General features: G+C 45.7%; 1 protein-coding gene across 4 annotated transcripts in view; it reads left to right on the top strand.

Moving 5' to 3' along the window:
- TC2N (tandem C2 domains, nuclear) overlaps positions 1 to 24,097 on the top strand; it is a 71,288-nt gene that overhangs the window by 3,976 nt on the left and 43,215 nt on the right. Inside the window, exon 1 of one of the 4 annotated variants that reach the window (XM_025467819.3) lies at positions 21,929 to 22,035. The exons of 2 other annotated variants lie outside the window; for them this stretch is intronic. The gene's annotated coding sequence lies outside the window, so the exon portion shown is untranslated. Of the gene's footprint in view, positions 1 to 21,928; positions 22,036 to 24,097 lie in introns of those variants that run through there. One more of the 4 variants, XM_049113571.1, reaches the window with a different exon arrangement.

Here is a 24,097-nt window from a genome sequence, read left to right as displayed (position 1 = left end):
AGGAGCCTTTGGTTGGACTACCGTATATCCCTGCAACCCTCAGCCGCATGTCACTTTTTCATGGTGCAGCTGATGTTTGACGGTGACCTAGAAAATGACCAGGAATTCCTCAAGCTTGGGAAGGGAAGGGTGCTGAGGGGACCTGTGTGGCCTGAGCAGAGGGCGAGGTGACGTGTGTGCAGCAGGGAGTGACGGAAGCGGAGACCGGGTTAGTACATCCGGATTCATGTCATCGAGCTCGCACGCACGTCGTAGAAGCCAGCTCTGCATATGACACCGGTCCGCGGCGGAGGTGCTACCCAGTGCTCTCGGGTGGAAGGCTTCGCATGCTTAATAAATTAGGGAATCTGAATCTCCTCTTTAATGATTCATGCTTGACATTAGAAAATCAAAGGCTCTGAAAAGTTCTGCAATGAAAAGGAAACATTTAATTTTGTATAAAGGTCAACCAAACTTATTTGCAAGGGACACATCTCCCCCACTAGAACCACCACCAACACCCCCAGGAACAATTTTCTCTAGAGCTGGGGACTTGCTGTTGCCTGCTGTGGGAGCTATGGCAGGGCTCTTAGTTCCCATTGTTTTGCTCCTTAATTAGGAAAGGGACATGGTCTAATTTTTAGCAAGATCATTTTGGAAATGGTTTGTGGAGATGAGAGAGAAGTCAAGAAAATCGTTGCAGTTGTTCCCTCCCAACGGATCTGTCCGAAGACTAGTTTCTCGCTCGAGATGCTTGATGACGTACACTGTGGCCACGGGTTAAGGTTCAAACACCTGAGTGTGGTTGAACGAGCCTCCCAGGGCCGGGCCCTGCCTGTGCATCCAGCTCCACCTCCCATCACCTGCCCCCCTTTATAACCAATTCTGAACCCCCCCCGCCCCAGTGAAACCGGAAAGGCTTGTGCCCTCCCTGCAGGTGTTCAGGTGAGAGCGGTCCTTCTTGGCGTGTCCTCCCTTCACCCCTGGGCAGACGCCCGTCTATGGATTGGTAGTCACCCTGGAGGCCGGTCCCTCTGGGAGCTCTCCAGACCCAGGCCTGACTCGGTGGCTGCACTGCTCGCCCACCCACCCCGGTCCTGTATAGAGAAGGTGGCTCCTTGTGCACGACCTGCGTCTCGCAGGCTGTGATTTACTAGGTAAATTTCCAAACTGCAAACACGTTTTAGGCTACATCGCATGGCTCATCAGTCTAGACTTAAGGGCTGGCACCCAGCCTGCCATAAGGTGGGTGTCGATGTCATTTGAGGGAATGTGATCATGGAAACCGCTAGAGAAAATGGACAAAAAAAGGGAAAAAATTCAGGGGCATTGCAGTAGTTGGAGTCAGAAGGTCTTGGTGACCTATGGAGTGTGGAGCCTAAGGGACCCCTGAATCGGGCTATTGAATACTTCAGGAGGAGGGGTGTTGGTGGTGGAGGAAGATGAATTCCATTTTAAGCCTCTTTATATATATATATATATATATATAATTTATTGAGGTATAATTTACATACAGTCGAGTAAATAAATGCATAGATCTCCACAACACAGACATCTTGAACAGATGGAGTATGCTAAGCACGAGATGGCTGTAAGACACCCAGCTGGAGGTGGTCTGAACATGGTCGGAAGTGTGTTCATGTTGGGGGGCCTGGGTGGCTCAGCAGTTGAGCGTCTGCCTTTAGCTCAGGGTATGACCCAGGGGTCCTGGAATCGAGTCTCGCATTGGGGTCCCTGCAGAGAGCCTGCTTCTCCCTCTCCCCCTGCTTGTGCTCTCTTTTCTCTGTCAAATAAATAAATAAAATCCTTAAAAAAAAAAAAAAAGAAGTGTCTGTGGAAAGAGAAAAGTTGGCACTGGAGATTGAGCACTGGGGATCCTTCTGAGAAGCGGCCTTGGGGATGGAGAGGAGTTGGCGCCATGGGGATGAGAAACCAGAGGACCCAGTCTTTGACCTAGATGATCAGATAGGTTCGGCCAGCCCCTCACAGAGAGTCAGTCACTTCCTTGAATGAGTGATGAGGTGCCTATCCCCAGATTATGGTCTGCACATACCACATACCAGGAAAGAATGCTAAGATAAACAAAAGTGACTCATAGCCTAACATGAAAACTGAAAATTGCCAATAACCATGCCACCTAGGAGCTTCCTGAAGCAGCAGAGTCATTTTCTAGTTAACCCATTAGGCAAATAAATGTTCTTGGTTGGAGGTTGGCATTCATTTTCTCTCCAAGTATACTGCATTTAATTAAATGTATAGGAAAAAAATCTGTTGGCCTAAGGAATTATGGTAGTGTGGCGGGAGGAGCTCTAATCTGGAAGTTTAGACATCCTGGGTTCTTTTTTCCAGCTCTCTCTGGAAAAAGAGATCTCGTCTAGGTTGTCTTGACATACGGCAAGTCACGCAGCCTCTCGGACACTGAGATCCTTCTTTGGCGACCTATAGAAAACTTTAACCCTGAATCCTGTATTTAGTTAACTCCTTTTTTCCCCCTCTTTTTAAAAAGATTTTATCTTTTTTTTTTTTTTTTTGAGAGAGAAAGAGAATTCAAGCATGAGTGGGGAGGAGAGGCAGAGGGACAAGTAGACTCCTGGCTGAGTGGGGAGCCTGACTCGGGGCTTCGTCCCATGAGATCATGACCTGAGCCAAAATCAAGAGTTTGCTGCTTAACCAACTGAGCCACCCAGGCACGCCTGCTCACCTCTTCAACAAATTTTTATTCAGCTTCTACTCTGTTCTGGCTCTGACCTGGATAAGAATCCCTGTTTTCACAACTCTTTTCCGTGACCCCTGACCAGATAGCCGTCACTTTCAATTCAAAGCATGTCCTAATTCTTTATGGCAGAGGATGGAAAAGTAAAGTGGACACCACTCAGGTTCATATATATATATATTTTTTTAATTTTTTTATTTATTTATTTTTTTTATTGGTGTTCAATTTACTAACATACAGAATAACCCCCAGTGCCCGTCACCCATATATATATATATTTTAAATTTATTCACAAGGGACACACACAGACAGGCAGAGATATAGGTAGAGAAACAGATCACCTGCAGGGAGGCCAATGCGGGACTTGATCCCAGGACCCTGGAGATCATGACCTGAGCCAAAGGCAGACTCTCAACCCCTGAGCTCCCCAGCTGCCCCCCAACTCAGGTTCTTTATAGGAATTTTGCTCTTAAATTCAGATACCTGGGCATAATTGTATTACTCTGGTGAGGCAGGAGAACCACTGGGATTGGAGCTGAACAGAGCTGGATTTGGGTTCCCATTCTGCCACTTACCAGCTTGTGACCTGGGGTCAGTTGCTTAGGTTTTATGAACTTCATTTTCCTCATCTGTTAAATGGAAATAATGCTACCTTCTTGTTTTGAGAAATAAGATGATGCACATGGAAATGCTTGGCGCTTGTCTTCCCTATTATCCTAGCAAGTAGCAATTGTCCATGTCTTTCTTCACCTCAAATATTCTAAATATCTAAGCCATTTGCCTGAGCCACGACTCAGTTTATAAACAGTTATTGGAATTTGGAGGATCAGAGTGATCCCATTTGCTTCAGCATACCCTTAGCAATTTCCATTTCATTTCAGACTTGAAATCATCTTCACTTTCTTTTTCTTTTTAAAGATTTGTTTATTTATTTGAGAGAGAGCATGCAAGCATAAGAGCAGGGGGCAGGAGTGGGGAGGATGGCATGGGCAGAGGGAGAGGGAGAGGAGAGGAGAGAGAAAATCTCAAGCAGACTCCTTCCTCCCCCTGTCTCTCCTTCTCTTCTTTCACCCCCTCTCCTTTTCTTTCTTCCCCAAACTTATCTCAAGTATTTTTTATATACCAGGTCTTGTGCTAGATCCTTAACCCCAAAAGAGCTTGTGTTTCTTTCTCCTTGGACGTCCTTCAAAGACTCATCTCTCTCTTGTCTTTCTTACTCATCTCCTTACCTTTTTTTTTTTTTTTGCTTTGGTTCTTCCTTCTTTTCTGCCTCTCTGTTTTCTCCTTTTGAAGGGGTCTTTGTTTTATTGGTAACCCAAAACCCAGCTGTGGTCTCCTTGGTCGACGAGGTCTAGTTATTATTGCCTTGAACTCCTCATTCCATGCCCTATGGAATTGCAGAGCCCTTCCCAATTTCTAAAAATTCCCATGGGATGCGGAGGGGCTTTTATTTTCATGGCTACCTCTGACTCCAAACACTGAACTTCTCTTGAATTCGCTTGGTTGACAGGCCTTTTTATTATGAACCCAGTCCCTTGCTGAGTTGATCCTGACATAAAACTCTGCTTCTTGATTTGATTTCCACAAAAACAAGATGAAAAAACACTTTAGTGGATTGAACAGGGCCCTCCCCTCCATTCATGTCCACTTGAAACACCAAAATGTGAACTTATTTGGAAATAGGTTCTTTGGATATGTAATTAATCAAGTGACGATGAGGTCGTATTGGACTAGGTTGAGCCCTAGATCCAATGACTGATGTTCTTATAGGAAAAATAGAGGGCATTCAAAGATACACAGACAGCAAGAAGGGTGAATATGAGGCAGAGCTGGAATGACGTGGCCACAAGCCAAAAAGCACCTGAGATTTCCAAGAGCCATCAGAAACTAGAAGGGGTGAGGAAGTGATTCTTCTCTGGAGCCTTCAGAGGGAGATTGGCTCTGCTGACACATTGATTTTGGCCTCTGAGCCTCCAGAAATGTGAGAGAATGAATTTCTGTTGTTTTCAGCCAAGTTTGGTACTTTGCTACACAGCACCCATGGGAAGCTAACACAAACACTACTTTCATTGGGTGTGTAGTCAGCTTTACCGAGGAGTTGAGTGAGAGGGGAGATGAGACAGAGGAATACACACTTTAGCTCTGTTGTTTCACTGGCTCCCTCTTCCGTGCTCAACCTGCCTCCGGGTCCCTTCTGCCCACAAAGTCCCCAAACTCCAAATCCACTTAACCCTATGATGCAGAAGCCTAGCTCTCAAACTCAGACCCCAGCTGGCCATTCAGACCAAAGTCCTTTCTGGTGCTCAGCTGCATGAAAATACGTTGCAAGGACTAGCAGCCCCTCTCAGGAGGGAGGGGATTGAAAAAGCCACCCCTATTCCCCTTTTGGGAGACATTTCTTTTCCATTTCCTGTTCTTCAGTCTGCTAGAGACAGTGGGGTGGCCTTCTTTACCTGCACTCACCCTTAGAATGCTCAGGGCATGGGTTGTAGAAATCAGAGGGATTTTTCCATCTGTGAGTCAGTGGATGCTGTCCCTGGCACCTTGGAGAGACAAGGAATGCCAGAGGATGTCCCATCCTTGGGGAACGTTCCAGAAGACTGCCCTTAGTTTTCCTTCTTTCAGAGCTCTGTTCAGCTCTGATCTCTCCCATATTCTAATAACAATCTTTTACATTCCACTTCTTCCTCTTTTCTCTCTGTTTCCTCTTCTGTGTGTCTACTTTTTGAGAGCTTTAAAAATTCTGTCACCCTTAGTATTCTATTTTTTCATGCTTACAAATTTCCAAGACCTGTGGGGCAGTATTATTTTTTTTCCAAATTTTCATAGGGAATAAGGAAAACCAAGCCCAGAGGTAGAGTAAATTGCCCCAGATCAACTGTGTTTAAGTGACAGAGCTTGCCATGCCTTTCTCAGAGTGGTGGTGAGGCTCAGCCATTAGCCTGGAAAAATCCATTTAATTTAGACTAGCCATCTCCTGGTTAGCATGAGAGCTCTGGATCCATAAGCTTGGTTTCCTTTAGATGCTCTCTGTTTTAAGAACTGATTTCTAGCCTGATTTTAAATTAAGTTTATTTAATGATTTGAAGAACTCTGTGTTTTGACTCTGGTTTCAGAGAAATATTCTTACTAGGTTACACGAATATTTTGAAATTCAGTCCTTACTTTTTTTTATTCAATAAAAGTTTGCACAAACAATGCATCCCACAGGAGAAACTTATGCCAGATAGCAGATGTTTAACACGTTTGCTTCAGATATTGGAGTTCATGGCCTCTTGTGCTTGTTAAACCAAAAAATGTAAAAGCACAGAAATGATTTTTAATATCTGCAAGTGCTGCAAGGCCAGGCTGGATTCTGGGCAATTGCAACATTTCAACAACATTTTAGATCACAGGTTTTTCACGTGTGTATTTGTATGTATGTGTGTGTGTGTGTTTGTGTGTGTAGAATTTTTTTTTACACAATCCAAGCAGACAGTTCAAAGAGGGGAAGCATAAGCCCTTTAGTTTTGACTCAATTTCAGTTCATTTTGGTTGATCTCTGCAGAAATGTTAAAAAATTTCCTTTTCTAGTTCTGATGTTGACTCTGACTTGTAATCACACAGCTGGGCCTGCCATTGATTAACCAACCATTTATCGGTAAGTCTTGGGTTTCAGAATGCCATCATACTGGTAATAGCCCTCATCTGCTGAGGACTGACTGTGCCAATCATTATGCTGTGTGTTTGCTCGCATTCTGTCATTCAACCTTCACACCCATCACCTTCATGGCTATTATTTTGGTGTCAGCCACTCCCCTCTTAGTGGGCTAACCATCTCCCTGCCATTTCCACTCAACCCAACAGCTGGAGTGATCCAAATAAAAGTTAAATCTGTTCATGTCATTGCTCTACTCCAAAACTTCCAATGGCTTCTCAGCCTATTCAGAATAATAGCAGAAGTCTTTACAATGGCTCATGCTATCTCTTTTACCCTGAACCCTACCTATGCTCCTCTGTCCTTGGTTTCTCCTTCTTCCTCTCTTTCTCTTGCTCCAGTTGCTCTGGCCCTCTCACTGCTCCTTAAATATGCCAGGCAAGTTTCTTCTGTATGGTTCATTAGTACAGCAGAGGTTAAAGCACACATATAATATTATGTCTATGAAAGTAGGAAAATAGAATAATAATTTATTTCAAACAATTAACGATAAGATAGTGCTCTATTGATGGGGATTTAAAAGAATACCTAAGGCCCCACAAGAACTTGTTTGTTTTTTTTTTTTTCCAACAATCTTTGCTGTAGGAAATTTGGCCACCGATGTTTTCCCTTATAAATGGAAGAAGTCAAAGTTAGTGGGCAAAGCATTTTTATCCCAATAGCATCCACTTATTATTGGGAGATTGTTTCATTTTCACCTACTACACGATGTTAAGGGTTAGGAGTGTTAAGTTGTAGACACCTAGTACCTGCAACTAACTTATTGAACCATTGAATGAGTAATGATACCCCGAAACTAAGGCCCCCTTGAATAGGTGGAAAATCAATAATTTCGGGAGATTTGTTTCAGATAATTGAGAATATACCTTTTGAAGCACTAAACCTTTAAAATAATATTAGTCATTCTGATGGATTTTAAAAATAAAATATTATCCACTTTCTTGTCTTGGTCGCTTAACTATGCAATGTGTAAGGTTTTACTTGATAATGACTTAGGATTATCATTATGGACATGGTGGCTACTCTCTGCTGTATTATAATACAATGTATAGATCTGTTTGCCCCTATATGGAATGGCCCCAGGCAATGGTGTTTCTTGAATCCTCATGTCTTCCTTGTAAAATTTTATGATAGGCATTTAGGAAGGGAAAAAGGAGTCACAAATGGGCAATTTCCATCCTGAGAGTTCTGTAGGAGCCTTGGCTGTGATGATGCCTCCTCAGAAGAAAGGTTAAGTTTATGTGCTAATCATAAGTGAAATGGCCTTGGATCATTTTAATAACCACTTTCTTCACCATCATCTCCATCTTGTTGCTTCTGCAATAGCTCTAACAGCTCCAAAGTATTGGCCACTTTCGGAACTTGGGACCAGAGACACTTTGACACACTGTTTGAACCAAACAGAATAACCAAAGAGGATGGATGGGTGCTGGGCACAAGTTCCATTTACTTCACATCTTGTTTCTAGGAAGCTTATAGGAAGTTACAAAATTGTCATTCAGCCCAAAGATCCACTTAACCTGCCAATGTAAATCTTTATACATACACTCCACTATTGTGAAGTGAACTTAATCATTTTAATTCACACATAGTGCTTTAGTTTACAGAATACTTTGATATTTTTTCTTTCACTCATTGAATATTTAATATCTATACCACTGTCCCATACTTTATGGTTTGACATTAGAAGTGCAAAGATGAATATGCCCTGTCCCTCTTTATTTTCTTATTTTGATCATCATAATGACCCTGAGAGGTTGTTATTATTATCCTCATTTGCAGGAAAGAGATTGAGGCTCAGGGAGGTTATTGCACTGTCACAAAAAAGCATGAAAGCCAGAATTTAAACTCAGGTCTTCTGCCTCTAAATCCCATGTTGGTTCCCCCCACCCCCAGCCCCCAGTACCTTCTGCTTTAAACAAATACTGAGAGGCAAACATGCAAAGCAAATTAAAATGTATGCAAATCACAATCAAATGAACATACCAAAGACCCAGCTCCAAAGAATATTGTAGAGACCCAGTTTTTTTGAGAATTCACGTTAAGTGCCTTGTTTTTGGGTGACAGAAACTACACATGTGTTCACTTAGACAAAAGATGTAATTTGTGGATTTATAACCAGTATGGCTTATGTACTAAAACAGTGGAAAAAAACAGGGTACATCTTCCCTTGGGACTGAATGCAACCAAAAAAATCTAGTGCCTTTGAAACTTCTTATACCATCTTTACTTCTCTTGGAATATCTATATCATTCTCCTTTATTATATGTTGACTTTTCCCTTGGAGATATGGCCACCAAAGGATCTTCTGTCACTAAAAAGAGGACTCTCTGCTCCTTCCTGGTTATGGTTTGAAAAAAAAAATTCTAGGGAAAGATTCTGATGGATGTTCATTGGGTCAAGTGCTTCTTGTGAGCCTGTCAACTGACTGGAGGGGGGGGAGGTTGTGGGATGACATCATGGGAAAATATAGCAGTTACTGTGAGAAGTACATGTTTGGAGAGGGACAGGGTGGTTCTTATGATCAGAATATAAATAGATATCCACTTTGAGCACCCTAAATTTAATCCACACATGTATTTTTTCCCCAAGAACTAACCTATTCAATTTTGGGAAAATAAATATTTTCTGGACTCCATCTCAACACTGTACTGTGTTTAAAGGAATTAGCACAATGCCAACAGGTATGAGCAGGAAAAACTCTTGTAGAAAAGTTAAAGAATCCTTGTTACATTTAGCCAGTCCTGCGTAAAGAAGGAAGGCAGAATTTAGAGATGGCCCAGAGCAGTGAAAGCAAACTAAAGATAGGGAGATGGTGACTCTAAAGAACATAGAGCACGACAATCCCAAAATGACATTGATTTTCAGGCTTGGATGAATCTTGGAGGAAATAGGAGGCAGGATGTAGAAACTCTTGGAGCTAGGAAGGTTATCACTCCTTTGGCTACTCTTCTCATTTGAATAGGTAGATGCAGGGAGAAGTAATCTGCCCAAGGCACAAAGCCTTAATTATCTTATCAGTAAAAATAATGACACCAACACTTGTTTATTCAGGGAGAGTATTCTTCTGAGGGAAATTGGGATAAAGTTACCAGAAATTGAACAGTACATTTTTTTTTTCCTGCTGAGCCAACCTTTGCCAGAGAGTAGGTATAAATATGTAGATGGAGGATTAAGGGGAGACAGGTGATAAAAATGGAAAATGCCGGGGATCCCTGGGTGGTGCAGTGGTTTGGCGCCTGCCTTTGGCCCAGGGCTCGATCCTGGAGACCCGGGATCGAATCCCACGTCGGGCTCCCGGTGCATGGAGCCTGCTTCTCCCTCTGCCTGTGTCTCTGCCTCTCTCTCTCTCTCTCTCTCTGTGACTATCATAAATTAAAAAAAAAAAAAAAATGGAAAATGCCAGGAAAGGGGATAAAGGAAACGTTCTAACTTAATGGGTTTAGAAAGTATACTGTAAAGCCCTCACGATCTGTATAAAGCCAGTTTACTCAGGACAGTCCTAATCCTGTGAATCTTTTCCTGGTTTTCATATGCTGGGGTTGGCCACAACCTGAGGGCTGTCCCATGTAGCTGACCCTCTTTTCAAAAGTCTTAGGTCAGTGGAGTGGCCTTCCCAACATCAATTCTGTCCCATAAGTAGTAGCAGTCAGGTTTGGGGAATTGACTTTAACTGAAAAGGCAGCCCTTTTTAATCAAAATGTTATCTTACCCTCCATGCCAGTCACTGGTTCAAGAATGAGCAGGCCACCCAGTTCTGGCCAAAGAGATAGGAAGAGACATTTGCTGGCATTTGGAAAAGTTGATCTTTCAGGAGCAGTTTTGGGGAATTCATTCTATCCTCCTTATCTGAATTGGAGAAACAAGGTCTGATTGTCCCTGGAAGCCGTTCTACAAATGTGATGGAAGTTGATTTAGGATAAAGCTTACATAATCTAGAGCAGAGCAAAGAGAAGGGAAACATTCAATGATACACCATGGGATTGCTAAAGCAAGGAGTCCTATCTACCTTTGCACTTGCTTTTGGGTTAGCCCTCCTAAGATGTAGAGGCTTAAAACAAGAACATTTTATCATTATTTAGCTCCCGAACACCATATGGGCAGGGCTCAGTGGGGAGGGCTCATCTCTGCTCCACAAGGTGTTGGCTGGGGCAGCTCAACTAGCGGCTGAAGGATCCATTTCCAAGATGGCTCAGTTGCAATCTGAGAGTCTTTACTCTTGGTTCTTTCTGTGTGGGCCTTTCCCTGTGGGTCTCTCCACAAACTGCTTTGGTTTCCTTAGAGCATGGTGGCTGGATTCCAAGAGCAAGCATCCAAAGACAGCCAAGGAGAAATTGTACTGTTTTTTATGATCTAGCCTTGAAGGTCCTATTTCCGTATTTCCACATTCTGTTAATTTCCAGAGTATTCTCTTGGTCAACCAGTCACTATGGTTAGCCTACCTTAGGGAGAGAGGACCTAGAGCCCAACCTCTGATGAGAGGAATTTCAAAGAATTATGAGCATGATTTAAACCACCATACAAGTTAATCTATTTCTTTATTTTTATGACTGTTTCAGGGTTTTTTTTTTGTTTTTTGTTACTTGTGGCTGAAAGTATTCTCATTGGTCCAGTTAGTGTCGTCTCAGTGGCTGGTAGCACAATGTCCTCCATCAACAGCTTTCAGTTACAATGCCAATTGTAGCACAGTTTCCAATAATTTGTTACTAGCAATTTAATACCAAGATTTTGAAACTATTTACTTATTGTTCCCTTTTCTTTTTTTGCAAATTGGAGCAGAATCAAGGTTACCACTATAATAGCAGAAGAGTCATTTATTTTAATTCTAGTAGACATCTCTAAATGGGTGATAAATGAAAGGAATCAAAGCAAGGATATGGTACGGTGGAAGGATTATTCTAGGTTAATCTAGAATAATAGAGCTATTGGCCTGGCTGCCTCGTTTAGTAAGATTTGGAGGGAACTCTAGATTGTCTGTTCAGGGTCAAATTCTTTTTCTTCTCCAGTAAGCTACAGCTAAGCTAGTGAGGTTAAAGACTTGTGGTCACATTTTATATTCTCATTCTAGTTCTGTTAGTATTTCTATGGGCAAGGAAAAGAATAAAGGCATTCTTCTTGGTCATCCGCATTGTCCTGCCCCACAATGAACTCTCATAAAGCAAACTATGGTTAAGTGTCTACTGTGTTCTTAGCACTTTGCTAGGCATTGCATAGATCAGGATAAGATGTGGTTCTCTAGGAGCCTGCCAGCAACCTGTGCCTTGTGTGTGGAAAATCTGAGCTGAGCTTATCAGATGGCTGGAACCTGGAAAGGGACATTTGGGCCATGGGCCCTGACCTCAAAAGTCTGGCAGAGTTGTCCTCAAGGCTGCCATTGTGGAACTGGGTGCAAACTGCAGCTCTGAGGGATTAGAGACTCCAAGAAGTTGGTTAGGATGTGCAGGAGAGCAGAAAGAAGCAGTCTCCAGAAGATGAGGGGCAAAGGGGTGTCTGAGCTGCCTTGTGTCCTGTCCTTCCTGGGGCTATTTGCTTAGATTCCTGAAAAAGTATATTCCTTTGTTTCCTTGCCCAGGGTACCATGCTCTGTCTTTTACTTGAACTAATTTGAGTGGGTTTCTGTGTCTGGTAACTATCAGAGCTCTGGCCAGAACAAGTCAAGAATTTGTAGAGGAGATGGCAATTTCAATGGGCCTTGAGTCGTGAATTGGATTTATGTAAACGCAATTCCTATGTCTGGACTTCTCAGTTTGCTGACCAATCCTGTGATTTAATGAGAGGAGGTTGACTTTTAGAGTCACACACAGCCTTAGAGTCAAATCCCAACTCCTTCATCACTTCCTTGTGATCTGGGAAAAGTTACTTTTCCATAAATTTGAACAATAGTCCCCACTCTGCAGGGCTGTTACAAGAATTATATATATATATATATATATATACACATACACACACACACCATTACACAGTACTTGGCATATGATAAGTCAGCAGAGAACAGCAGCTATTATCATTCCAAATATATTTGGATGGGAAGAGGGAAGTCATTTTTAACCCTGTTCTCAGTAATGCAAAGTGGTTTTGATTGAGGCGTTTTATATTTCTCCACATTTTTAAGTGGTTTTATATGTGAAGCATATGTATATGTTAAGTACACGTATAAGGGTGCAGGCATGTGTGCCTGCGTATGTTTGGTGAGGGTGTTGTTTGTTCCCCTTGGCCCCCTTTGCCTATTGAAGTTGTATTCACTATGTTCTCGGACTAGTTATTGTTATTAATCAGACATGCGGTATGAGATGAACAGGGGTGGTGAGTTGGTCAGACTGCCAAGCAAGTTCATGTTTTGCAGGAAACGCCAAATTGTTTCCTTAGGGGATGTTTTTCAGGAGTGGGAGAGTATGCTTCACTGGCCCTCGCAGGCCCTGTCCTGTCCCTAGAGTGTTGTCACCTCACAGAGTGATACAATAGCTGTTTAAAAGCCAGTCATGGAGCAGTTTTGCTTGAAGTGTGTTCTCCTGGTTGTTTTTCTTTTTCCTTCTGGTAAGTGAAGCTCACATCAAATAGGAAATGGATTGCAGACCTCCCACATTTCCTCAAAAAATATCCCAACTTCATCCATCCCCTCATAAACTAGAAGGGTGGGGGAAGCTAGCAAAAGGCAGGGAGTCATGGGGAAAGAAGGAATGCCTGAAAAAAAAAAAAAAGACTGCAAAGCGTTTTGAGGACACCTCCCTTTCCACCAGTGTCTCTAATTTATATAAAGATCAATGCATACTTAACAAATTAAGATGCAACTGTCATACGAATACATCTTTGGACATGTGGTTCATCTGCCAACCACATTTATTCATGAATTCTCCTTATGGACTTGGAGCAATTTTAAAGAGAAGGAAAGAAAGTCTTGGCATCCTAAACTGCCTGGGGATTTTGCTGGGCACATGAGTTTTCCTAAAACTCTGATGAAAACAAAAATCACAAATGATAGCCTTCAAAATTTCAGATGGCGAGTTTGAGTCGCACTTGTAAACAACCACTAATGTTCCGATGTAGTCTTCCAAAGAGTTTTTAAATTTTTCTTTTACTGCTGTGACAAATGTTTAAATTTTATGTCTGACCAAAAGGATAGAAAATGTCAAACAGAACTTTACTGGGTGTGTGAGGCTGAATCCTCTTATTGACCACTGGCCACCTTGTGACTTGAGATCGGGTGCTGGGCACACTGGGTCTGGAAGTCTGGGGCCACAGAGCGGTAGGGGCACCTCCTTCACGTCCCCACAGAAAATCATGGTGGGGTGGGTATGTCAGCAAACTATTGGTGTGTAATAGTCCTAATATGCCAGGACATAAAATGACAATCCTCTATTATTTCTCATGTGTCCTGATGGTCAGCTGGGGATTAGCTCATCTAGTCTGGGCTTAACTGGAATGACTCTGCTCCGTGTCTCTCATCCTCCTTGGACCAGCCGGCTGGCTCAGGCAAAATCTTCTCATGGCATTGGCAGAAGCACAAAAAGGCAAGCAGAAATATATGAGGCCTCTTCAGCTAAGCTCACAACTTTAACACTCTTAGTTCTGTATCACTTTATTGGCCAAAGTAAATCAAATGGCTGAACCCACATTCAAGGGGCAGGGAAATATATTCCTCTCCTTGAGTGGAAGGAAATTCAAAGTGATGGCAAACTGGATGGGTACAGTCTGGAATGAAAAACTGGGGTGAATACTGTAATCTACCACAGAGAAGGCCTATGACTAGGACTGTACCCTGGGTGAGCAAAACCAGCTTGTCTGCAACTGTGACAGGCCAGTCTGCTCTGTGGTATCGATGATGGTCATCATAACTTTTTTTTTTTTTAAAGATTTTTATTTATTTATTCATGATAGTCACAGAGAGAGAGAGAGAGAGGCAGAGACACAGGCAGAGGGAGAAGCAGGCTCCATGCACCGGGGGCCCGATGTGGGATTCGATCCCGAGTCTCCAGGATCGCGCCCTGGGCCAAAGGCAGGCGCCAAACCGCTGCGCCACCCAGGGATCCCATGGTCATCATAACTTGAGGCTATTAACCACTCAGTATTTCTCCTAAGTCCTTTAATTTTGGTTCCACTTCCCCCACCCCACCCAGGCAACCTTCTGATTTCACTCAGCTTTCCATATGGTTGTTTCTGTGGGGTGTAGGATTGGGACCATAAGATAGAAATGTCTGGGACCTACCATGATTCTATTCCTCATGCTATATTCATAGACAGGCCCTATCAATACTAATAGACCCTAGTGTCTAGTTTGGTCCCTAGTGAGCTTGACTGAGACTTCTTCTTCAGCAGAGTTTAACTTATAAAGCTAAGGGGAAAAGAAGCAAGTTTCTAAGCTTGGAATGAGGAAAGTCAGCTTCCATAGTACAGTAAAGTCATACTTATGAAGCCAGTGGGCTTCTAAATAAGTACCCTGTCTTGGGGAAACCTCCACCAGTGTGCAATTTTACCCACATGTTTTGTAGTCCTATATATAAGACCAGCACTTTTTCTTTCATAGGGGAAGGGAAGAAAGGTACAATCCATGTAATCTTCTTATTGGGCAGCCAAGTACATGCATGGCAAATCATAGGGCTGCAATCTGAGAAGCAGAACCATTTGAGTATTACTAATATAAGAGTAAGATCTTACAGAATTATGGGAGAGAATTGGGAGATAAAGGTTTGGAAGTGAGACTGAAGGATCAAAGTCTAACCTGTCTCCAAGAAGACCTGATGCAGGTGAACGTAGAGAGTCAGAACTCGCAATGCATCTAGAAAGCTGGGCATGCTTAGCCACTCAAGAAGAATCCACAGAAGAGCTGTGGAAAAGTCTTTGGACAGCTGTCAACCCGGTAGGTCCTCAGTCAAGCTTTGGACATGGGCCTGGGATTCAGGTAGTCAGCAGGGCCAGTGGTTAGGAAGAGGAGCAAGACATGGGAAGTAAGGACACGCTGGAACCTGACAGCATCTCTGTTTTTCTGCCACTGTGATTATGGAAATCTTTCAACAGTAAAATCTCTGTTTCATTTATACTTTCCAAATCTTGTTCAAATTCCTCTTTTGGTCATTCTAACAAAGAACCATATATAGAGAAAGAAATTTTGGAAAACGTAGCTCCAGCTTAAGCAAGTTCATGCAGTTTAAGCCATTGTAGATGGAGCCCAGGAGAATGCTGAGCCATTCACTTTAGGTTTGAATCATTTCTTCCAACTTCACAAGAAGTAGGGATTTAGATGTTTCTCTGCTTTGTTCAGTTAGTCTGGGGGCATTTGTTCTGGAATCCTGAGGCAGTTTCACATGATGTGCTCCACCTGTCTTTCATCCTCTTTGGACCAGCTTCCCACCCAGGTGAGTTGATGTTGTTGCTGATAGAAAATCCTTTTTTTTTTTTTTTTCCTGTTTGGGAGTTTGGAGGAGGAGGACGGTAATGTGTTGGGGAAGTGCTTTGGGGCAAGGGCATTGAGAAAAGAGGCTTTCATCATTCTAGGTCTCAGTGGAGCATCTTTGACCAATCATTTTCCCACTGTTATGTTAGCTTTACTGGGTACCAATTAGGAAAGAAGAAGATGGGGGAAGGAAAAGAAAAAGGAGGAAACTCACCCCACTGCAAACAGTCCCACTTATTCAGCATGTGTCCCAGTGATTAGTACATAGCCTCCCTGGGGAGGTAGTCAAGAGCCTTCAGAGCTTATCTTCTCACTCCTATGTTACATCTTTCAACAAACAGTTGGCACTTGAATAAGGCAGGGTTGGGGATAGGATACCAGCCCCTTGAGCTGTCAAACATCTGGGTCTAGCTTAACTACTCCCCTAAAGCTTAACTACTAACAGTCTACTGTTGATTGGAAGCCTCACTGATAACAAAGTCAATTAAGACATATTTGGTATGTCATATGTATTATATGCTATGTTCTGATAATGAAGTAAGCTGGAGAAAAAAAATGCCATTAAAAATCATAAAGGAGAGAGAATACATTTATAGCACTGTACTGTAAAAAATTCATGTATAAGTGGATCTGTGCAATTCAAGCCCATGCTGTTCAAGAGTCAACTCCATGCTCCATTCTGAGTGAGGCTGGACTCACCTAGAGAAAGTATTCAAAGAGCAAAGAGATTTACAAGGGCTCGTAAAGATGATGAAGATGATGTGATGAATCTGATTCTGTGCTAGCTTTCAGGTCAAGAGGTCAGCATTTCAGGATTTCATTTATTTGTCTGAGAGAGAGCATGCACCTGAGCAGAGGGAAAGGCAGAGGGACAAGGAGAAACAGACCTCCTGGAAGTCTGATGCGGGGCTTGAGCCCAGGACCCTGAGATCATGACCTGAGCCAAAGGCAGCCACTTCCCTGACCGAGCCACCCAGCCACCCCAAAATGTCAGCATTCTGACCTGGTGGCCACCTGAGAGAGCTCAAAGAGCTGCGCATCATAAGGATATTTATTTGTCCACTTGGGGCGAACTTAACGTCTCTGTGACCTTAGTAGCTTTGCTAAATTTTCACATTTCATGTCTGCCATGCAATGCCGAGAGCCGGAGACAGCAGTTTTCTGGTGTCTGAACCCGTATGCCATCATTTATGGTGGGGTTAATCCAGGTAAGGAAAACTGCCTGCTGGGAGAAAACATCCCTACATGTTAGTGTTTCACACCATAAGGTTTATTTTTCATTTATATCACAATCCGGTCAAGGTTAGCGGGTGGTGGGGGGAGCCTTGGTCTTTGAAGTCAGTCAGGGACCTGGACTCCATCTGGTCGCAGTTTTGGCTTTAGCAATGGTCTAGTGTGGTCCAAGAGCGGGCAGAGGGAAAGAGTGGGGAAAGGCTCAGGAGTTCTTAACAGCCTAGACCCAGAAGTGAAACTCTACCTCTGTTCAAATTCCATTGGTGAGAACTGGCCGCAGGTATGGGAGAATGGACAACATAATTTAGCTTCATGTTCAGGAAAAGGAACGGAAGTTAGATGAGCATTCGAGGCCCTGCTGAAATGTCACTTTCCCTCTGAAGCAAGCACTCGGGACTATTCCTGGTGCACCACAGGTGCTCAAGATCATCAGTTGTACAAAGCACATGGATAAATGAGTAACTATGTACAGGCTTCTGTTTTTTAAGGCGGAAAATGAAATGATTTTGGGGGAAGCAGAAATCTGTCTGCCATCCCTTTTTACTCGTATGACCACTTATATTTGTGGAATTTCTTCACAAGTGCTCTACAAGTTCATATTCTTTTAAAGATTTTTTTTTCTTGTTCACCTTCTATGCATCAGGTGGTCTGCTAGGTGTTCAGAAAGTCATAATTCCTGTCTATTGGTAACTCAAATAGAATGCGTTTAGTTGGAAGAGGGATAAGACGCCAACAATCGCAATTGTTGTGTAGATGCTATGACAGAGACGTGGATGCATGGTGGGTGGAGTGCTGAGGTAGAGTCCCCAATTCACTCTGGGATGGGTGTTACAGAGTTTCACTTTTCATACTGCAGCTGAATGAACAGGAGTTTGTCAACTGATGACTCACAAAATAAGGGTGAGTGAACAGTCATGCAAATTTGGCAAGTTAGGGAACAATTAATTCTGAAGGTCAAAGTGTGTGGTAGGGGGAGTGGAAGGTGGGGCTGAAGAGGTAGGGCCAGACTGAGTCACCTAGCATTTTATAAAGAGCACTAAAGGAAGGATGAATAAGAAGGGATTAGGACAGGGATTAAGTGATTTGTCTCTATCAGATGAAAGAATAGAAATAGCAAACTCTGAGCAGAGTGTTATCCACATCAACCCAATTATCGTTTTCTCCTCAGATCTGCTTCAAAGAATAGAGGACGTTAAACATTAAAAAGCCGTTAATGTTTAACATTAAAAATCAACAAACCAAAGCCACTCGGAATGTTGCAACACAAAGAGAGGCAGACTGTAGGCTCCGTTCCTATGAGGTAGCCTTGCCTCCAACACACAACAGGAAGAAGGTCCATTTCAAGGAAAACACAACAAATGGTTTCATTGTTTTCAGAGAACTGCATCTGTCAACAGGAGTGGATTCCTCTAAGAAGGCCTTTTTACATGGAAGATGGACAGAAGCAATGAACAGTTCAGCCAGTGCTTTCTCTTGGGACTTCTCCATCCGTGGGGAGGTTGTTGAGCTTGTTCAGTTAGGGAACCAAGTTCTCAGTCCAGTTTAATAGGTATTACTGAGCATTCACACGTTCACTCATCCTTTGTTCACTCAGCACATGCAGATGACACCTCTGTGCCTTGCACGATGATGTCTGGGTGCAGGAGATGAAAAGAGACATAAAGGTCCTGGACCTTGATAACTAACACATCCACCTAGAGCTTGCGGGCCGAGGAAGTGCTCTACTTCAGGGTGTGAGGTAAAAGAAAATAAATACTGGTCTCTGCCCCTGGCTCCTGGTTCAGAGCTCCTAAAACCCATGTAAATTTCCAAGCCATAAGAGCACAAGGAACATCTTTCGTTCTAAAGGAGTGACTCTGTGTGGGCTGCTGGATGGCTCCTGGATGAGGGCTAGTCACCAGAAAGACCAAGCCACAGATTAGAAACTTGGAATTTCCCACCTATTGCCCTCCTCCCCCTAAAGAGGACAGAGTGGCTGCAAATGGGGTTAGTAAGTGATTACGCCTATGTGAGGAAGCATCCATAGAATCCCAATAGTGTGGGGTTGGGGAGCTTCCTGGTTGGCAAACACACTGAAGCTGGAGGGGTGGGACATTCCAACCCCACGGGGACAGAAGATCCTGTGTTTGGGACCCTCCCAGACCTTGCCCTATATATCTCCTCATCTGGCTGTTCATCTGTACCCCTCATCATATCCCTTAATAAGCTGGTAAAAATAAGGAAGCGTTTCCCTGATTTCTGTGCCATGCCCTTGCAAATTGATTGAGCCCGAGGAGAGGGGTCACTGGAACCTCTGATCTATAGGTCAGATGCACAGGTGGTAGCCTGGGCTTTTAGCTGGCACATGATGTTTGGGGGGTGAGGTGCGGGGAGTCAGTCTTGTGGAACTGAGCCCTGCACCTGTGGGATCTGGTGCTCTGTCTGGGTAAGGAGGGTCAGCTTTGAGTTGAACTGCGGGGCATCTAGCTGGTGTTGCAGAGAATTATGCCATGTGGGGGAAACCTCCACACACTTACTTGGTGACCAGAAACATCAGAATGAAAGTGTTTTGCACAAGGAGTAAAGGAGACACAGGGGCAAGAAAACCACAGGAGGAAAGAATGGAGTTTTCCCCTACAACAGGTGGGAAATGGAGTTTTTCTAATACAAAATGTCAGGGAAAATATGTATATTCTTTTCCTCGCGTGACCACAGCACATCATACACATATATGTACATCCCTGTGCACACACACATATCTTATATAATACATATTTAAGAGCCTTGGAGTCTGAAGTCCAGAGTCAATCTTGATTCTATTCTTGGGCAACCACTATTTGTTTGAGTCTCAATATTTTCAACTGTAATACAAGGACAATAACAGCTACATCATAATTGTGAGGGTTAAATGAGATGACTCACGGGAGCGCTTTGTGTAAACAGTACAGGACTCTGCAAACATTGGTAATAGTGAAATTATTGAAGGTGGATGTACGAGGACTTTCAAGCAGTGTTTATCAAAGTGTGTACCTTGAAACACTAATGGCCCAGGATGGCAACAGTCATTTCTCAAGAAGAAAGCTGTGTGGTGCGTAGGGGAGGCAAAGTTTACAGTCACCCTTTTAGGGTTTCTGGGGGGGCACCAAGAATTAGATTGACACAGATTACCCACAGCAAGCCATGCAGTTTTACATGTACACAGCAGCCCTTGTCAGAAAATGAGGATCACAAGCAGTGGGAGCTAAACATTCATATACTGAGTTGGACAAAGTGTCCTAAATAGTGAGAAAGGGGCTTGAGCTGAGGCAGCTAATGGGGAAGCGACTAGGAAGGTTTGTGTGTGTTGATTTCCATCGCCGGCGATTCCTGTCTCTGGTGATAAGAACGCTTCTTCCCTCCTGACATAGGGAACATATTTTTCATTTGGGAGTTTCATCTTCTGCTTTCAGGAAGGAAAAGGAAGGTCCGAGTGATCTTGTATCTGCTGTTCCTCAAGGGCTTTTAACTTTAAATAACCCTTATGCTAAAGTGGCGTATTTTGGCCTGCCACCCTTCAGGTCAAATGAACTTGGCACCTAAACACAGTTCTTGGGCCTGGAAGTGTGCGACTCTCACGGAACATAATTATGCTGTGTCTCTTTTCCCGGATGAATTTGCTCTCAGTGTCTACACCTCCCCTCCACTCCCATTCCAGCATCTCTGGGGCCTCAGGACCCACCTACCCACTCTGAGAAAGACTGTACCTTAGTGTATACCTCATCAGCCTTTCAAACCCCGAGCCATTCATTCATCAACGGATAATCCAGGCATTCGCTCAGCAACTCTCCAAGAACAATGCTGAGACCCCGCCCGTGGGAGGCTATAGCAGGGAGGGCCAGGGGATTCCGGCATAGTATTCGGTATTCGTGGCCAGGCCTCCCGCAGATACCTTTAGGATCCCTTCCAGCGTACCTGTGGCTGGCAAGGTGGTAGTAGAAGCAAAGCCACAAGAGGGGAGAGAAGCAGGCTGATTCTTTAGCAATACAAGGCAGCCAAGAAAAGGTTCTTCAGTTTCCAAGAAAAGGGAGCAGCCTCTGGCAAGAAAGACTGTTCCTTCCTCCCTATACAAAGAAGTCCATCAGGCCAGTAACTTTCCCCTTCCACCTCTTTTCGTTTTCAATCTCCTCCCCCCTCCCCCCCACCCCCGTGGGAGCCTTGCACTCTCAACTCAGCGCGGCTCCAGGTAAGCCTTTCCGGACCGAGCAGCCCAGGGTAGGGGAAGGAGAGTGGGCCGGAGGGCGCAGGCCCAGCGCGCCCAGGTCCTCGGCGGGGAGGCCCCCCCCGCCCCCGGCGCGCGCCTCCCGGGGTGCTGGGCGGACCTGCGGGGCCGGAGGCGGGGCGCACCTGCGGGGGCGGGGCGGGCCTGCGGGGGCGGGGCGGGCCTGCGGGGCCGGGGGCGGGGCGCACCTGCGGGGGCGGGGCGGGCCTGCGGGGCCGGGGGCGGGGCGCACCTGCGGGGGCGGGGCGGGCCTGCGGGGCCGGGGGCGGGGCGGGCCTGCGGGGGTCTGGGCGGACCTGCGGGGCCGGGGGCGGGGCGCACCTGCGGGGGTCTGGGCGGACCTGCGGGGCCGGGGGTGGAGCGCACCTGCGGGGGGCGGGGCGGGCCTGCGGGGCCGGGGACGGAACGCACCTGCGGGAGGCGGGGCGCACCTGCGGGGGGCGGGGCGGGCCTGCGGGGCCGGGGGCGGGGCCGGGGGCGGGGTTGCCTGCGGGGCCGGGGGCGGGGCGCACCTGCGGGGGGCGGGGCGGGCCTGCGGGGCCGGGGGCGGGGTCTCCGGGCGCGGCTGGCGAGGGCGAGGGCGAGGGCGAGGGCGAGGGCGAGGGCGAGGGCGAGGGCGAGGGCGAGGGCGAGGGCGAGGGCGAGGGCGAGGGCGAGGGCGAGGGCGAGGGCGAGGGCGAGGGCGAGGGCGAGGGCGAGGGCGAGGGCGAGGGCGAGGGCGAGGGCGCGGCGGCCCGGGGCTGGGCGCCCGCGGGAGGCAGCGGCTGGGTGCCCGCTGCGAGCAGGAGGTAAGCGGCCTCGGCCGCGCAGCGCCGCCTCGGGCCGTGGGGCGGGGGCGCCCGGGGGGCCGCGCGTGGACACGGGCGCAGGGCGGCGGGGACGCGGGTGTGCGGCGGGGTGGGGGCGGCGGCTCGGGTGCGCCGTGGGTCGTCCCCGGGCGCGCCGCGGGTCCCGGCCTCCGGGTGGGGCTCGGGGAGTGCGGGAGCCGGGGTGCGGCGGCGGCGGCGGCGGCAGCGGAGGGGCCGGTCGCCCCCAGCCCCGCGGGGCGCACTGTTCCCCGCTTGGCGCGGCCTTGACTCTGGGAACGTCGCCCGGCTTGGGGGCCTCGCGGGCGGGGGCGCTCCGGGGAGCCTGGGGGAGGCTGGGGCCCTGATGGGCGCGCCGGGTGGGCAGGGCGGGGGCGGGGGGGCAGGCCGGGCCCCCTGCCGGGCCCGCGGGGAGGGGAGCGCAGCGGCGGGGCGGGGGCTCCGGGCGCCGAGGGAGCCCGCTCCTGGCCCTGGAGAGTCGATTCCCGATTCCCGAGTGTCTGCCACCGTGATGTTCTGAAGCCTTCGGAAGTCGCAGAGGAGCGTTAAAATGTCGCTTCCCTCTGGTTTTTGCAAAACACGGATTATACATCCAGCTTGGTTTTAGATTTGGCTTCTGTCTCTTTGAGTTGTCTTTTTTCATTTGCCGTCGCTTCCTTGAAATAAAAGGAAACGGTATTTGTGGGGGTATTGCACACAGGTAGACGTCCAGATATGGGCAAGATAGATGCCAACCCCGAAGCATTGATTCCTTAAGAATACTTAAAATACAGCGTGTGAAAGGATTGCTTTGGGTTTTGGAATATTATTCCAATTCTCACTCCAGGTAGGCATGTAGGAGAAATTTTTTCCCCCTGATTAATACGATAAAAAGTAGCCTGGAAAATATTGAGAGTTAACAACAACATCCTCTATTTGCCAATTTAATGTTTTGATCTGTAACTTTATTGTGCTTAAAAACTTTCTTGTGGAAGGAAATTAATACTGCTTGCCTCTGAGAGCTGGGATTGGAGAATTTATCTTCTATCTCTCGTGTTTTGTAGTTTTTGTCAGTGACTATGATTACCTTCATAACTGGGTGAAAAAGTCTTCATAAAAATCTGTTTCTTTAAACTTTTCAAGAAAATATTTCAAAAGTATCCCTGGTATTTTATTGGTTCCACTTGGATTATCATTGTATTCATGAATAAAGCTAACAAATTGGGAGATTAATTCAGGTTGAGAGAAAAGGAGTGAGGTTCCTGTAGGACATCTGGCAGACCTGTTTGGTTGGCAGATGTATTAGTATTGGGATTTTCTGAAGTCCAGAATTGTAAATGTTAGAAGCTTGGTGGATTTGTGGTTTGTTTGTCCCGTGGGAGTGGAAGTGATTATTCAAGAGAGTAGAGTAAGAAGAGAAGACCAAGGATGGGAAACACCAACATTTAAGTGATGCAATGCATAGAGATGGCTGTGGAGAGTGACGAGGAGAAGTCAGGGAAGGAGGAGGAACATCTAGCGGACAGTGGTTCATAGATGCCTGGAGAGGAAAGAGTTTTCATCAGGAGAGAAATCTGTCTCAGTCAGATGAGTCAGGGGATCTGGAAAATAGGAGCTGATCAAGTAAGTGGCTTTGGTGGTTAGGTCAATTGACCTCAGCAAACACAATTCAAGCAAAATGATAAGGATGGAAGTCAAATACGAATGAATTTGAGGAGTAAATAGAAATGAAGAAATAATAAGGAGAATAGAGTCCTTATTTTGAGAAACAAAGATTAGGAGACATGACAGGGTGGTAGAGGGGAGCTGGTAGTCAGTTTGGAAAGAGTATAAGGACAATGGAATATGTTGCAGTGCACCTCAAGCTGGAGCAAGTAGCTGAGCATATTGAGTAGAACTGTTATAAGAAAGATTTTTCTCTTCCCCCCCATTCAAATTATGACCACCATCCTGGTGGTATTTTGGTCTGTTGGATTCAGGTGTTACCAGTGTTAAAGTGACACTGTCACAAACTGTTGGATTGCGCTTCACCTGCAGCACTCCAGTACTGTAATGCCCCCAGCTT

Source organism: Canis lupus, chromosome 8 (genome assembly GCF_003254725.2).
Source record: "Canis lupus dingo isolate Sandy chromosome 8, ASM325472v2, whole genome shotgun sequence".
Lineage (NCBI taxonomy): Eukaryota > Metazoa > Chordata > Mammalia > Carnivora > Canidae > Canis > Canis lupus.
Note: the sequence above shows the minus strand (reverse complement) of the source record. Positions and strands in the feature narration are given on the sequence as shown.